This window comes from Myodes glareolus, chromosome 2 (assembly GCF_982192425.1).
Source record: "Myodes glareolus chromosome 2, mMyoGla1.1, whole genome shotgun sequence".
NCBI lineage: Eukaryota > Metazoa > Chordata > Mammalia > Rodentia > Cricetidae > Myodes > Myodes glareolus.
The window spans coordinates 133,303,707-133,318,138 of record NC_142027.1 but is presented as its reverse complement, the minus strand read 5'-3'; positions in this window follow the sequence as shown (position 1 = coordinate 133,318,138).

Below are 14,432 nucleotides of genomic sequence, written 5' to 3'. Positions count from 1 at the left end.
ATGTGTGAGTACAGATGCCACAAAGGCCAGAGAAGGGTGTCAGATTCCCGGAAGCTGAAGTTACAGGTTGTTATGAGCCACCAACATATGGGCTGGAATGGAACTTGGTGTTCTACAACAGCAGCACACACTCTTAACCCGAAGCCCAGCCTTGAACTTCTGGCACTCCTGACTTTATCTCCAAATTCTGGGGTAGTAGGCGAGCCCCAGACATGACCCCAACACCCCTGCCATGCCCAGTTTACATGGTGCTGAGGACTGAACCCAGGGCTTCATGTATGCTAGACAAACCCTCTATCTTCCGAGCCACATCTCAGCCCTAACTGAGAATCTTGCTCCTCACCTCCATCCCCTGGTCCTCGGCCTAGCTGCAAGGGGCTGGGGCCTCTATCCTGTTGGACCCCCGAGAGAAGGGGGACACGGTGGAGATGATTGTTGTCTTTGTGTCTTGTAATGCTTTGGTGTGGGGGAAATACGTCATTCCATGGATTCCACTGTTCTGTCATGCACTTTACAAATGAGGAAATAGGTTCGGAGAGCTGAAGTAACCTGTCTAAGGTCACACAGACAGTAAATGGCAGAGCAAGGTTGGCTCACGTTTTGATCTGCCAAATTCCAAGACATACCTAAATTTGTACATCTTAATTTTTTTCCATCACTCCTTACTCACTCCCCAAAGCAGGTTTGTGAGAAAAAATTGGGGATGTGGAGTTTTAAAGCCTTAGGTGTGTGTTACAGAATACCAAAGACTCTGGTAGAGTTGTATCAAGTGTGTATGTGGCATTTCATTTTAAAAATGTGCATCTGTGTGTTTATTACGTATGTATGTACATATCCCATGGTGCACATATAGTGGTCTAAGGGCGGCTTGAAGGATTGTTTCTATCTGTTTCCACCATGTGGGTTCCAGGGTTGAAACTGAAGGAGTCAAGCTTGGCCCAGAGTGTGTTTAGCCCCTGAACCTTCTGACCAGTCCTAACATGTAACATGATTTTAGTCACAGTTCACATAACATTAGCTGCCGTGACTGTGTAAGTGGTGTCTAGTGTTTTCACCGTGTTGTGCAACCATCACCTCTAAATAGTTCCAGAACACTTTATCATCCCAAGAAGAACCCGCTCTTTCCCAACCCCTGACAACTACTAATTCCCATGGGCTTCTCTCTTCTGCATCTTTCACACACATGTTGAATACTATTATTCAAATCCACGGCCTGGAGCCATGGCTCAGGGGTTGAAAGCACTGACTGCTCTTCCAGAGGACCCAGGTTCAGTTCCCAGCACCCACATGGCAGCTCACAACTGTCTGTAACTCCAGTTCCAGGGAATCCAGTGTTCTTTTCTGGACTCCAAGGAAACTAGGTATGCACATGGTGCGTAGACATACATACACACAAAGCACAGGTGTAAATAAAATTTTAAAAATTAAACATCCCAAACCCAGAGCAGAGAGTAGTGTTGCACACCCTTAAACCCAGCACTTGGGAGGCAGAACTCAGGCACATCCAAGCCAGCCTAGACTGCAGAACCAGTTCCAGGACAGTCAGAGCTACACAGAGAACCCCTGTCTCGAAAACAAAACAGAAACATATAAAATACAAAACTTTGAGCTCCAACCAATCTCATGCCACAGTTAGGAAATTCCAATCCACGTCCAGGCTGTTGTCAAAACTCAGGTGCACTGAAGGTGCAATACCAAATTACTTACTACTTCCAGGTTACGTGTATGAGTATTTTTAGAACATACATGAATTTTATTTATTTATTTATTTATTTTGGTTTATTGAGGCAGGGTCCCTCCGTGTAGTCCTTTCTGTCTGTTCTGAAACTCATTTTGTAGACCAGGCTAGCCTTGATCCACCTGCCTCTGCCTCCCAAGTGTTGGAATTAAAGGCGTGCGCCACCACTGCTCAGCCATGAATTTTATTTTTAGATTTGGGTCCCATACCTAAAATACATTCATATTCTCTCTCTCTCTCTCTCTCTCTCTCTCTCTCTCTCTCTCTCTCACACACACACACACACACACACACACACACACACACACACACACGTAAACCTGAACCTAAAAAAAATTCTGATCGGGGCTGGAGAGATGGCTCAAAGGGTAAGAGCACTGGCTGCTCCTCCAGAGATCCCAAGTTCAATTCCCAGCAACCACATGGTGGCTCACAGCCTCCTTGCCAGCAGTACATTGTATGCTTAACAAATAAATAAATCTTTAAAAAAAAATCTGGTCTTGTGGGTCAGGAAAGCACAGTTAATCGATTATAAATATTGAACAATTTTCTTGGAGAGATACGAGCAAATATGTTTACTTTATATGACGTAGTAACAGCAGACCATAGGAGTGAGTCCACCTGAGGTTAACTTGGTGCACCAATGAGCTCACAGAGCTCACTTACAGGAACTTGGGTGACCTCCAAAACAGCTGAATCACCAAAAACTCCCACCTCAGCACTGATGGTCATCTCCAAAAGCTTCATAGATGGAGTCCCTTTCCCCTCCTGGGACCTCCAAAGACCACATGCAGCCAACAGGTTTACATGCATCTGGGAGCCAGATGGAGGAGCGAAAGGCTGGAATGACTGGTGAGGTCTAGTGACCCTCCTCACACCACCCAGGCCTGACCTTAGGGAGTTCTCGTGAGTATAGGTCACCACGGCTGCTCTACATCCACAATGGTGAGGGTTCTGTCATGCCTGAAGGACAGAATTCCCCAGTGATGTCACTTCTTACACGTTCCAGTGTCCCTTGTCCCAAATTTTTCAGACCTATTTTGGTCAGGTGTTGGGCCCCTGGAACTCGAGTTACAGATGATTCTAAGGTGCCAGGTGTCTGCCAGGAGCCAAATCCAGGTCCTCTACAGGAGTAGCAAGTGTCCTCAACCTCTGAACCATCTCTCCAGCCTTGTTGTTTTATATTTATTTGTTACCTCATCTGATTATTCCTATTGAGCAGAGATTTCTACATACCTCCCTCGCTTGGCAGTTCCTCTTGTTATCAACATCTCACATTAGTATGGTATACATTCTATAATTAGTGAAACATTAATATATTAACAAGCTGACATGCAAGTTCATTGATGTTTCCTTTTTAGAATTTATTTTGTTATCAATTTTTATGCATATGAGTGTTTTGTCTGCGTGTATGCCTGTGCACGGTGTGTGTGCCCAGAGAGCCCTTAAGAGGGCATTGGTGCCCTGAAACTGGAGTTACTGAGAGCTGTGAGCAGCCATGTGAGTGCTGGGAATTGAACCTGATCCTCTGGAAAAGCAGTCAGTTCTCCTCACTGAGTCATCTCTCTAGTCTCTCCCTCTCCAGGTCCACTTTTTATTTATTGTTTGTTTGTTTATTTGGAGACAGGGTCTCACAATGTAGTTCTGGATGCCTGGAACACACTGTGTAGACCAGGTTGGTCTCAAACTCACAGAGATTCACCTGCCTCTACCTCCCAAGTGCTGGGATTAAAAGCATGCACTACCATGCTCAGCTAACCTTGGACTCTTGACCTCCTGCCTCCACCTCTGAGATGCTGAGATTGTAGGCATGTGCCACCATGTCCAGTTTATGGGGTGCTAGGGATGGAACTCAGGACTTTGTACATGCTAGTCAATCACTTGAATGAGCTACTTCTCCAGACTCTGTTTTTGGTTTTTTTGAGACAGGGTCACTGTGTAGTCCGACTGGCTTCAAAGTCCCAATCCTTCTCCGTCCACCTCCAATTTGCTGGGATTGCAGGCATGTACTACCACACCTACCTGTGTGTATTTTGTGTCTGGCGTGTGCACATGCGTGTGTGATAGAAAGTGTATGCATGTGCATGCACATGTATGTTCGCGCATGTGGATACCAGAGTTTCTTCCTGTCATGTACCTTATTGTTTTGGGCCATGAGCTCATCAATTCAGCTAGACTGGCTGACTGGAAATCTTCGGGGATCTGTTTGTCTCTGTGTCCCATGTTCAGCTTTTTCTTAGATACATGGAAGCTTCATTTCAGTGTCTGCGCTTTAAACTACTAACCGCTAAGGCCGTAGCCTGGGGGGAATTCTGTTTCCCCAGATGATGGCTCTGTTGCTTTCACTAAAGGTAGTTCTAACTAAATCTCTACCATTCTAATAAAACTTGAGATTCAAAGGCTAGGGTGAAAAATCTGCGAGCTCGGAGAGTTAGAGTAGCAACTGACTTTTTCTTTGCTGGCATCCTGGAATCCACTCCCTTCCACAATGCCCCCAACTAAAAAAGCCACACTAAGCTCTTCCCTGCTACTTCCAGTCAACCAGTTGCTAACCCCACCTCTCTGAGCCTGGTTAATTTTATTTAATTAATGCAAGTGAAACACATTTTTGCATAGTTAACAATGGAACATTGTAACACAATGTAACACATCTACTCCTAGCTAAACAAATAATCCATAACACTGATTTTGGTGCGGTTTTTTTTGGGGGGGGTGAGATAAGGTCTTCTATGTAGCCAAGGCTGGCTTTAAATTCCTAACCCTCCTGCCACAGCCTACTAAGTAATTATAGATATGTGCCCCCTATGTAGACCAGGCCAGGCTGACCCCTGACTTGCAGCGTTCCTTCTTCCTCTGCCTCCTGAACGATGGGACTACAGATATGGACCACCATGCCTCCACAGCTAGTTCTGAATGTGTGCCCCATCCTGGACAATCCTGTGTCCTTGGTGTCCCCAAGGGGCAGTTTCCAGTCTTCTCTTGCTGTGGCCTCGCTAGTTCTGAGGGGCACTGATGAAGTGTTGCGCCTAAATTCCGGACTCTAATGTTAAAACAAAGACTTTATTCCCAGGTTAACTTGGGTGCCTCCATCCGGCTGAAATGGTAGCAACGACAGCAGCACCGGCAACTGAAACAACACAAAGGAAACTCAGAGCGGTAAAACGCGAGGGTTTATATAGGGGCAGAGGCTCGGGAATTCCAAGTCTCAGGCCTTGTAATTGACTGTCCCTTAGTAGCATGAGGGAGAATTCCAGACTTCCAGGCTTGGAACTGGCTGCCCTCCTATGATGTAAGGGCTTTCCAGGCCTGAGAGGACTACCCAACTGCCAGTGACTACCTGAGGCTCTGATTGGTTCGATTTCCCTGCTCAGGGATTGGCTGGTTACAAGTTGGGGCAGAGATGGCTCCGTTTCTGGGGTCAAACTGTGTTTCTTTCTCTGGTTCTTTCTACCTTTTGTAATCCTCATTTTGGGGCAAAGGCGAATATCTTTGAAATAATAGTTCTGAAACTAGGGACTTAGCGTGTCCTTTCGGTCCTAGTTTCATGGTTTCATTCTCCAGCTCTAGGTTTGGGGACAAAATGTCTCTTCTCTTAGCTCTGGTCCGTTTTTTCAGGGTGTGTTTCTTTCCCTGGCTCTGAATCCCGGACCCAGGCTGCTCAGGGGTTGTGCTAGGGCTATGGACTCACCGAATCTGTGGATGTGGGAGGAAGCGCCATTTCAGCACACCGCTATTTTCTTTGGATATTGAATTTGGATCACTTTGGCGGGAGAGAGGGGCATCTTGGCCATTTTATAGGTGAGGAAGCAGGCTGAGAGGTACAGCCAGAAATGGTCACATTCTAGTGTAAGCCTACACCTGCAGCTTCCCACTGCACTACCCTCCTGCACCTGGACTGAGAGCCTCTGTGTGAGCCATTGCAGAATCAACGGTTCCTCACCAAAGTGAGCGATAATCTCACGTCTAACCTCTGCCCACTTGTGATCCCAGCTCTTGAAGACGCACCAGGGCTTGTAGTACAGCTCAGTGCTAGAATGCTTACTGTTTGCCTAGCTCGTGTGAGGCCCTGAGATGAGCTCCTATCAGCATACACACACACACACACACACACACACACACACACACACACACACACACACGGAAGACAAAGACAAACACAAGAAAATAAAGCAAGCATAGTAGCATGTGACTATAATCCTAACACTCAGGAGGTTGAGGCAGGAGAACTGAGTGAGAGTCCTGGGATAACCTGGGCTAAAGAACCACTCTTGCTCCTTTAACTGTGCTCTGTCAGGGTGCAGTCAGCAGGCGGGGTCTGTGACTACTCTGTGTGTAGCACAGAAGTAGACTATGTCCACCCTCACAGACAGTCCTGACCGGCAGAGCTGCTGTAGATGGTGGCAGAGCCTGAATCAGTGCTGTCGCAGAGGCGCAGATAAAGGGCTGGCTCAACCCCTCACACCAGCTCCAGTGCAGTGACTGGCAACGTGCCCAGTCCCTCTCCTGTGGAAGTTTTGAGGTCATAAGGAGATATAGACATTGCTCCTGGGGATTGGGTCTGAGGGATGCTAACAGTGACGTGTGATACTGGACCCAACAATCCTCCGTGTTACCTGGATAAACTACTTGCTAAGTCGGTCCCAAGACCTGACACAGCCTATGATGTAGATCCAGTTGCAAATTCGATCTTTAATTAATTAGGATGTATGTGTGTGTGTGTGTGTGTGTGTTCCCACGCATGAGAGCATGCATGTGCACACATGTAGAGGTCAGAGGACAACTCTGTGATGTCAGTTCTATCCTTCCACCTTTAAGTGGGTTCCAGGAATTGAACTCAGGCCATCAGGCTGCGAGCACCCTTACCTGCACTGGCTGAGTCATCTTACTAGCCTACAAACTCCATTTAAAAACTGGGAGTGTAATCGGGCGGTGGTGGTGCACCCCTTTTTTCCCAGCACTTGGGAGACAAAGGCAGGTAAATACCTTGAGTTCAAGCCCAGCATGGTCTACAGAGTGAATTCCAGGGTAGCCAGGGCTACACAAATAGATCCTGTCTCAAAAAACCAACCGCCCTCCAAAACCAAAACCAGCTGGGAATGTAATTCAATGGTAGATCGCTTCGCTAGTGTGTAAGGACCTGGGTTCTGTCCCCAGACCACACACAACAAACCCTCCATTTTCCAGAGGGTGCTTTGGAGGCTGAGAGATCAGTGACACCCATCAGTGGCCTATGGCAGTGAGTGCTACAGATTCCCCCAGGACAGTCTAGACAAATTCTCCTGTGCTGGGGCTCTGGCAGAGAACCCGGAGTGCGAAGTGGAGAGATGGCCTAACAGGTGTGCCGCACAGAAAGGCCATGCTAAGCGGCAACTCTGGTCCAGAGTCACTGAAGACCTCCCCAGGCCTTTACATGCTTGGTGCCTTGATTTCTGCTGGCCAAAACCCATGCACAGGTGTAAGAAGTACCCCCTCTCCCAGCCTGGGAAACAAACCACAATCTCTAGTGGAAAGAACAGCCCTCGATAGCTTCTTGACCCCTTCAGGTAGGTGCTGGCACAGCCACGCTCCAGCAAGGTCAAGGCCACATCTGCTGGGCCCTCAAAGGATGAAAACAGCTGTGTGCTGCCATCGCTGAGTCCTCATGTAGGCCTGGCACAGAAGCGATGAATTCTGCCCAAGAAGCCCAGCCACGGGTCTCCCGAAGTCATCTTCCTCAACTGACAGGTGATGAAGTGGACTCCGAGAGGTTAGATAATTTGTTCCAAATCACACTGCCTGGAAGAAGAGGAGATGGAAGAAGAGGATTGGCTGTGTTGCATGCCTGAAATCCCAGCACTTGGGAAGCTGGAGCAGGACACTTGTGAGTTCCAAGCTGACCTGGGGGTTACAGAGTGAGACCATGTCCAAAAACAAGGTGGTGGGCAGAGACTGGAGAGATGGCCCAGACGTTAAAAGCACTGTCTGTTTTTCCAGAGGACTAGGTTCGATTCCCAATACCCACATGGCCTCTTCTGGCCTCAGCAGGCAGCAGGCATGCAATGCACACAGCTCACATACAAAACACCTATGCATAAAAAAATAAAAGCAAGAAAAGAATGAGGAAAAGGGAGGGGAGGGCTGGGAAGGTGACTCCACAGATAAAGTGCTTCCATGCAAGCATGAGGACCAGAGCTCAAACCCCAGAACTCACTCAATGCTGTTAGCATGACAGCTCTCTTGTAATCCCAGTTCACAGAGAGTTGGAGAAAAAGGACTCACGTGTACACACACACACACACACACACACAGCAACCTGGCCTGTATCAGTGCGCTCTGGGCTCAATTGAGAGACCCTGAATAAATGAATAAAGTGGACAGAGATGGGGGAAATCTGCATGCCAACCTCAGGCTTTCACAAGCAACTGCGCACATGTATGTGCCCACTCACATGAGAACATGTATATCCACACAGAGAGAGTAAACACACAGTCACACAAAAACGGAAATAGCAATCATACACTCACATGCACACATGTGTATCCCCATGTGTGTATGTGCTTGTGTGTGTGTGTGTGTGTGTGTGTGTGTGTGTGTGTGTGAAGAATGGTGATGGCACATGCCTGTGGTCCCAGCTACATGGGAAGCTGAGGCAAGACCAAGCAAATCCAGAACTACAGCCCAGCAACAGAGCTACCTGCATCTCCAAAACAAAACATAACTTCTATAAGCTATCTATTTTTCTTTAATTTTTGATGTATATTAGTGAACTTTTAGTAAAAAATATATATACATAGAAGTAGAGAAGACAGAAAAATAAACCCATGTAACAAAACTCAGCTCCAGTTTTTGCCAACATTTCCCAATCTTCTCCCTTCCCCTTTTTCGTCTTCATTTTCCTATATACTAAATTTTTATTTTATTTTTTTATTTTTAGTCAGGGTCTTGATGTGACAAGTCCTTATGTATATGTGTTGCTTTTATTGGTTAATGAACAAAGCTGTTTCAGTTAAGCCAGGTGTGAAATCCAAACAGAGATATAGAAAAAGAGTAAGCAGAGTCAAGGAGATGCCAGGTAGCTGCCAAAGGAGACAGACACAGCCAGAACCTTTACTAGTAAGCCACAGTCTTGTGGCGATACACAGATTAATAGAAATGGGTTAATTTAAGATATAAGAGTTAGTTGATAAGAAGCCTGAGCTAATAGGCCAAGCAAGGTTGCAATTAATATAATTTCTGTGTGATTATTTGGGTCTGAACAGCCGGGAAACAAAAAAGCAATCTCTGCCTGCAAAACGGCATGCTAAAGTGGGGCAGCTATAGCCACATAAAAACTGAGAAGGCTTGGGAAAGAATTCTAGACACAAAAGAACAGAGTTAAACACGGCTTATTTTTTTCAGATAGGCTATTTGCTGGAGGTGAGCAGAGGCATGGCTCCTTTAAGAGAAATCTTCCTGACTCAGTGTTAGCAGCAAGAAATTGCACAGCTTCTTTAAAAAAAAAAAAACAGCCTCCTCAACCTCTGGGAGAGCAGCCAGTGCTCTTAACCTCTGAGCCACCTCTCCAGACCTGACTTTTTTTTCTGCAGAGAGCTATTTGATTCTGGGGGCTGTTAAGTTAAACCAACAGAAAGGTATCTTGACTTCAAAATTTGGGTCTAAGGATTTGTTGCTTTGGAGAAGAGGTTCTGCTTTGGTTTCCACAGAAGATTAGAACCTGTGGGTTCCTTCAAGACTAATGTGGTTTGATAGAAGAAGACCACCCTGAAAGGTCTCCATGAACCCTAAAAATACTTTGCCCAACAAATAGCAGGAAACAGTTTGGAGAAAACAATGCCCAAATTCCCAAAATGGTTGTTTATAAGTGTTCGTTTTCATTTAAAGGGAGATGTGATATAAAGATGAACAATTTGAATTGGTATGGACCTTGGTCTATTGATACAAATTTAAGGTCAATTTTTGTTACACTGTGTATGTATGTATACATATATATATATATTTCTACTCTTGTTTAAGGTATTGTGTTTATGCAGCTCATTTAAAAATGTAATGTATAATTAAGAAATACAGGTTAATATATAGTTATCTATAATAATCAAACTTTTAGTTATATTAGTTAGTATTAATTATATGCTAGATACACAGAGATATATTCCAGTTAGATAATCTACAAAATTTCAAAGGCCTACTTAGACTTTTCTCAACAGTGAGACATGTCTGCTTCTGGCAGCACCAATCTACTTCAAGAGGATGATGGGCATAAAAGAGGCCCCTTACGGAGTTTTTTAGCCATTTGGGCAAAAACCTGCTCTTGCCTGGACTGCTTAATGGTATGCTGTATGAACTGGACAGGCAGGACCCACCGAAAAGATGACTATTGAACTTGCCTGAAGGTGAGACAGTTCTTTGGGGTTTCTGCTTCATGAAAGAATCTGCCAGACATTATGAAGGATACAAAAGAAAGTGACTGACAAACTGCCAATAGAGGCAAAACAGTCTTTCAAATTTTCTGCTTCATGGAAAAGTATACTGGATATATGGGCCTGTACGTTGAAGATGGAGGCCCTAACATTACAGTAGAACTTTGGGTGACTGTCTTGGCAGTAAGATGTCTCTGTCAATTCTAAAGTTTTGGAAGTTGCTTACAATGCACTTCCTAATTACTTAGGTAATATTATATCCTTCTGAGGTCTTTGAAGAGTTGGAGACAACTCCTTATTTATGATAAAAGATAAATTAGATATAAAACTTTAGACTCACAAAGATAGGATAGATGCTAGGTATTTTCCTTAATTTACCAAGTGTAAATGGACTAAATATTGTATCTATAATTCTTTACAACTGTTTTGTATATGTAATTTTATTACATTAACATTAAAGCTTTCTTTTTTTAATTAGACAGAAAAGGGAAAATGATGTGGGAAGTCCTTATGTATATGTGTTGATTAATGAATAAAGCTGTTCCAGCCAATGGCTTAGCAGAGTAAAGCCAGGTGGGAAATCCAAACAGACATATAGAAAGACAGTAGGTGAAGCTGAGCTGTGGTGGAGCATGCCTTTAATCCCAGCACTCAGGAGGCGGAGGCAGGCGGATCTCTGTGAGTTCAAAGCCAGCCTGATCTACAGAGCTAGTTCAACAGGCTTCAAAGCTACAGAGAAACCCTGTCTTAAAAACAAAAAAAAAGGAAAGAAAGAAAGAAAGAAGGAAGGAAGGAAGGAAGAAAAAAGTAAGCAGAGTCAAGGAGATGCCATGTAACTGCCAAAGGAGCCAGACACAGTCGGAACTTTTACCAGTAAGCCACAGCCTCATGGCAATCCACAGATTAATAGAAACCAGTTAATTTAAGATATAAGAGCTAGTTAATAAGAAACCTCAGCTAATAGGTCAAACAGTGTTACAATTAATAAAGTTTCTGTGTGATTATTCAGGTCTGAGCAGCTGGGAAACAAAAGAGCAATCTCTGCCTACAGCGTCTCATGTATCTCAGAGTGGCCTTAAACTTGACATGTAGCCAAGAAAGACCTATAACTTTTGATCTTCCTGATTCTACCTCTCAAGTTCTAGATTAATAGGCATTTGCCACTACACCCAGTTATGGGATGCCCGCTGGACAAACACTCTTCCAACTGAGCGACATCTCCAGCCATTTCATTTTATTTTACTTAATCTATTATTGGGGAGTATGGGGGAAAGGGAGAGAAATAGACAGAGAGAGATGCACACAGAGAGACAGACAAAGAAATAGAGACACAGAAAGAGACAGGGAGAGAAAACAAAGGCAGAGAGAAAGAGAGAAATGGGCACAGAGAGACAGAAACAGAAGAAAGAAAGAGAAACAGATACACACACACACAAACACATAGAGACAGAGAACAGGACACACACAGAGAGAGACAGAGAGAAGAAGGAAGGGAAGGAGCATGCATGCATGCATGCCACAGCACACATGGGGAGGTCCGAAAACAGCTTCTGAAGTTGGTTCCACCTCGATTTGAGGCAGGATCGCTTGCTGTTTCTGCTACTCTTGTGATCCCCCTATCTCTGCCACTCATCTCAAGGCAGGCGTGCTGAGATTACAGATCCTTGCCACCTCCTCTGCCTACGTCAAACGTGTCGGGCTTGCAGGGCACACGCGGTTACCCTCTGAGCCTTCTTGCCAGCCCCACCTCTCTCACGCATGTGTGTTAGAAGTGTAGAGCTTTTCTTCATATGCACATGTGAACCTGCTTGTCTGTGTGGGCATCAGGGGCACGCAGGAGCCCATGGAGGTCTGCAGAGGTGTCAGATGCCCTAGAGAACTGGAGCAAGAGGAGGTTGTGAGTTGCTCAGTGTGGGCGCTGGGAACTAAACCCGAGTCCTCTGGAAGAGCAGCCATTGCTCTTAACCACCAGGCCATCTCTTCAGCCCTTTATTGATTACTGGTCAGTGTCCTGTGGCTGTGAAGAGACACCATAACCACAGCAAGTCTTCTAAAGGAAAGCACTCAAGTGGGGCTGCTTACAGTTCAGAGCTTGAGTCTATTATCACCCCAGTGGGAGAACAGCGGCTTGGCACGTAGGCAGACATAGTGCTGGAGGAGCTCAGAGTTCTACGTCTGGATCCACGGGCAGCAGGAAGAGAGAGACACTGGACCTAGCTTGGGCTTTTGATTCCTCAAAGCCCCACCTGGAATGACACACTTCCTCCAGCAAGGCCACACCTCCTAACCCTTTTAAATAGTGCCACTCCCTTATAGAACGCTTATAAAGTAATCCCACACTAAGCATTCAAATATATGAGCCATTCTTATTCAAACCAGCATTATTTTATTATTTTTATTTTGAAAAATTTTGTTGTTGTTGTTGTTGTTGTTGAGACAGGGTCTCACTATGTAGCTCTGACTGTCCTGGAATTCTGATACGCCTTGAACTCACACAGATCTACTTATCTCTGCCCCCTGAGTGTTGGCACACCTGGCTAAGGTTTATTTTATGTGTGGGGGTCATTGCACCATGTGTGTGCTGTGCCCATGGAGTCCAGAAGAGGATGTTTACAGGCAACATTTTTAGCCTCCATGTGACTGCTGGGAACTGAACCCAAGTTCTCTCCAAGAGGAACAATGCTTTTAACCCGAGTCATCTCTTCAGTCTCGTCACAAGGACCTTTTTATTTTAAACAACCATCTTCATTGTTTTTAGGTTGATGGTTCAATGGGATTAAGAGTATTCATGCTGGGTGGTGGTGGCACACACCTTTAATCCCAGCACTCAAGGAGGCAGAAGCAGGTGGATCTCTGAGTTTGAAGCCAGCCTGGTCTACAGAGTGAGTTCCAGGTCAGTCAGAGATACACAGAGAAATCCTGTCGGGGGAAAAAAAGTGTTCACATTGTTAAATTTTTCATTCTGCACTTCTGAAATGTGAACCCACTGAACAACACTTCATCCCCTCCCAACTAGTTGTAAGGTAACTACTATTGCATTCTGGAGGGTTGTTTTTGCTGTTGTTGTTAACCTGGGAAGTGAGCCCCAGACTCCACATGCTAGTTGAGTTTTCTGCCACTGCGTTCTATCACCAACCCCATTACTGTCCTTTATTTCAACATATTTGATTGAGATTCTTCAAGTGGAACATCCCATTCTCAGGAACAGGATAGCACACAACAGTAAGGAAGTTAAGAGTGTGTGTGTGTGCGTGCGTGCGTGCGTGTGTGTGTGTGTGTGTGTGTGCGCGTGCGTGCGTGCGTGTTGTCATGGAAAACTTTCGAAGGTCTAAGGACAACTCTGGAACTAGTTCTCTCCTTCCACCTTACATGGGGCCTAGGGACCCAACTCAGGTCTCCACACTTGTGCAAGAAGTACCCTTCACCCACTGGCCACTTGAGTCATTTAATGTTTTAAAGCTTTAGTATGGGCAGATGAGGGGATTTATGGAGTAGAAGCACTTGACATATAAACCTCATGACGTGAGTTCAGCCACCATAAACCATGGTGGAAGTGCAACACAAGAACAAACCTAAACCTTTGAAGATCTTTAAATGAGCCTTGAACTCGCAGAGTTCGGCCTATCTGCCTCTCAACACCCCGATGAGGCTTTATATTTGGGGCTTCTCTTTCTTTGGGGTGGGAGGTGAGCAGGACCTGCTGGCTTGGAACTCACTGTGTAGAGCAGACCCACCTTGAATTTGCAGGGACCCTCTGCTTCAGGCTCCTGAGCACTGAACTGTGGTAATGAACTACGGCTGGCTCTGTGCTCTTGGTTTGAGACAGGGTCTCACCATGGAGCCATGCTAGGTTGGAATGGAAGATTCTTTTGCTTCAGCCTCCTGATTGCTGGAATTACAGGCACACACCACACTTATGAGTCATAGAGCTTTTTTTTTCTTATTACTTTATTATTTGTGTGTGTATGCACCCACGTACGCACAGGAAGAGAGCATGGGTGTCAAGGCCAGAGTCGTTTTGGGAGTCAAATCTCGTCTCCCACCTGTGGGACTCAGGGATCAGTTAGGCTAACAGACTTGAGGGGCAAACACCTTTACACTCCAGGCCACGCACCAGCTCCTGAGTCATTGTAATGAAAACACTCGCACTATTTAAAGTTTATATATACTTTTATATATAAAAGGTACACTTTTTCTCCTGTCATTCTATCTTCTTTCTTACAGTCCTGGGGGCTGAGTCTGGGGCCTTGTGCATGCTGGGCAAGCATTCTTCACGAGCTACACTTGGCTTCCACTGT